This window comes from Elephantulus edwardii, unplaced genomic scaffold, assembly GCF_000299155.1.
Source record: "Elephantulus edwardii isolate Elephantulus edwardi_28Jun2011 unplaced genomic scaffold, EleEdw1.0 scaffold00258, whole genome shotgun sequence".
Classification (NCBI taxonomy): domain Eukaryota; kingdom Metazoa; phylum Chordata; class Mammalia; order Macroscelidea; family Macroscelididae; genus Elephantulus; species Elephantulus edwardii.
In genome coordinates this window covers 3,992,067-3,995,401 of record NW_006400008.1, presented here as the reverse complement: position 1 = coordinate 3,995,401, position 3,335 = coordinate 3,992,067, and the positions used below count along the sequence as shown (strand labels likewise).

Here is a 3,335-nt window from a genome sequence, read left to right as displayed (position 1 = left end):
AAAAAGAAAGCTGACCCTCCAGTGGCTTCTGAGGCTGTAAATTACCTATCACCCACCAACTTTCAGGTTCACACACATAATACAATAGATCATCAGGGTACAGCAGATTATCTGACCCTAACCAACCTTTCCAATTGTATCCTTCAATATTGCTTAAATGCTCAGTCTCTGTTCCATTGATTTGAAAACATTACTTGAATACAATACACTCTCTGTCATTTGCATATTCCTTTACTTTGGAAATACTCCAATATTCTTGAAACTCTTTGCTTAATATACCTCTATTTTCTTACCAAAGTCCAACTGAAACCACCTCTAGGATTTGCCTGCACCTGTCAGTTAGGCTGGATTTCTTTCTTTTTTTTAATCTTAAATTATTTTAGAAGTTTATTTGATAGTAGAAATGCAGTCAAAAGCATTTCTCTTCATCACAAAAACTCCGTATATTAAGAATTTATGTAACCAAGAGGAAGTGGGGGGTGGGAATCTAGAAATATTTTCTTGCCTGAGCAAGAAATCTTCTAAAAAGTCTCTCCCATGAAATACTTGAGTTCTTCAACACACCACTCAACTATTTCATTTAAATTCTGCCTCAAGGCAAACTGTATAGACTTTTCTAAAAAAGGATCTTTCTCAATCAGCATTTTCACCGCCCTCCCCCAACATTTCAGTCTTGTCATAAACCTATTCAATCTCTTTTTTTTTATTTTAACGAACATTTACAGAGATTTTGGATTTCCATTCATTCATTGTTGCATTTTTCTCCCTGCCCACTCCTCCTCCACCCCAGTTTGCTCTTCTCTTTGAAAAGTAAAATTCCTTCATTGTATACAATGACCCCCACCCCATGCCTCTGGATTCTGTTGCTTTAGAGCGGTTGGTTAACTGTTTTAAAATAATTCTATGCTATCTGTTGCCTTTGGTTCAGGTTCTTCTGGCTGGCCAATGAACCAAACTCTGAAATTTCAGGTAAGTTAACGTCATTTGTCTTCTCTAACTTTTCAGCAGCCCATTACAGTTAGCCTCCTGGGTTTCTCTAATATCTTTGACGAAGAAACTGCCTAAGAACTTGTAGGGGAAGGATCTCTTGACGTTTTCAAAATCTGGATAGGTCTTTACTTCTATGCTGAGACTGATGGAAGGAGTACGTTTTGCCTCTTTCTGGAGAGTAGCTTCTACTGCTGACACTGGAGCCAGACCCGCTGTGTGGCGAATCCTTTTGTCCTCCAGATGATTCTCTGTAAAAAGCACTGTCCCTTTTTATAAGGAGACAGTATTCGGGCTGTCGACTTTCAGCATCATCGTCTCTTGGCCCTCTATAACCAGATTTATCTCCTCTGTTAGATGGACCACTTCTTTGATCATGAGACAAACTGCGGCCCTCGTCATATTCCAGTAATCAACATGACTGTAGTATCTATTGCTGTTTCCTTCACCAGGTCTGTCTCGTAGTGGTGGTGGTTTCTTTGGCACGATATTAACTACTCTGTGGTAGCCTTTGGTAGGGTGATTTTGAGGGGGTGCCCGTTCTCTTGGAAGTCTTTCATAGTCATATCGACCCTCAGACCTCATTTCATTTCCTCTGTAAGTCATGATTCTATGCGTTAGGAAGACCCCTTAAATGTAGTCGCCAGGTCCCCGTGGCTCCCCAAGGCAGGCACGTCCAGCACTAGGCTGAATTTTCTAAGTGTGCTATTGCCATGGATTCCAATTTTGCTATTCCTGTTTTGCAAGAGAGAGACTTGGACTTTTTTTGAGCATGTAAATGAAAAGAGTATTACTGATCCTTACCAGGTAGACTCATGTAAATATAATTTTGAACTAGTCTATTAATTGGCATTTAAAATGATAACTCTCATCTCAAAATTTATTGCCGTTGGTTCATAGCTGACCCTCCAGCAGTTTTTCAGGGCCTTTAAATCATACTTTCTTTCACAAAGAAGCTAGTTCATTTGAACCACAAAATCCTTTGCCTTTGAGTTGACAGGGCAGCTTCTTACCCATCAGGCTACCAGAGCTCCCTATAACTGTCACTATGAAACAAAATTTAAAGTTTGATTGCTAATGCTGCAACAGGACTAATAAATGTTTGTGGAAAACACCAAAGGTGAGTTCACGGAATCATTCCTTAATCTGTCATTTAGTCATTCATCTGTTTATTTAGAGAGCTTGAATGATGAAATAATTATATTTAAAAATACATATTGAATTACAAAAAAATGTGCTTCAGTGAAAAATAATGTATTATTCAGAGCAAACCTTTCTTAATTGTCCATCTTTTCCTATGGAACAGCTGGTAAATTGAAACTCCTGACATGTAAATTCTGTTCATTCACATTTATATTTACTTTCACTTCTGAAGATGGATATCTAATAGTATTTTTTAATATTCCTCATCTAGAAATAGAATATAATAACAATATAATAATATAATAATCTGTGACACTGATGTGTCAAGTGAGATAATGGTTACCCATGGTGGACAGTGTTTGGTGGAGCTTCCTGATTAAAACAAGCTTGGAATCAAGAGTGGCATCCACTTCCAAAATAACTTACCTCCAGAAACGCTATGAAAGTGGAGAAATGTTGAAAATTATACAAGTGTTCAGGTCTTTCATTTATAGGGTCGCTATGAATCATCTACGACTCAAGGCACCTAACAACAACAACCACAACCACAAGGCTGCAACACATTTCTTAACAACAATATCTGTATAGCAGGCTACATGATAGTCAGGTTATTACTGTAGCATGAAACCAGAGTGAAAAAGCCAAGGCAATCTTAGTGCCAATTGTTATAAAGGCAAGAGAGAATGATCCATTTTATCCATCTATGTCATAAAAATTTAAGTGCCAAGGAGGCTTAACCTCAAAGCGTAGTCACATAGTCACACTGTTTTGTCCATCTTGACTAACCTTACAGACTGACTAGAAAAGTAATCTCCATTTTCTAGATTGTACAGCAGGCTATATCCCACTTGATACAGCATCCTTTGTGTATAGTCACATAACTTGAATATCCCAAGTGTCTGTAACTGCAAATAGTTCATTCTAGAGAGGGTGAAACCAGGCTGCTCCTTGGAAGCAAGGAATTCTGAGACTTTGTCTGACATACTTTGGACATGCTGCAAGGAGGGACCAGTCCTTGGAGAGGGGTATTATGTTTGGGAGGGTGGAGGGACAGAGAAAGACAAGAAGACCATTGATGAAATGGATTGATTCTGTGACTAGGGTAATGAGGGTAGGTATGTCAGAGACAGTCAAGTTGGCACAGGATAGAGCAGGTTTCAGGGCTATTGTATATAGGGTCACTATGTGTCTCAAGCAACTCGACA

General features: G+C 38.7%; 1 pseudogene; it reads right to left on the bottom strand.

The window, feature by feature from the left end:
• Positions 1–521: 521 nt before the first annotated feature.
• Positions 522–1,593, bottom strand: LOC102850264 (annotated as a pseudogene).
• Positions 1,594–3,335: the final 1,742 nt, after the last annotated feature.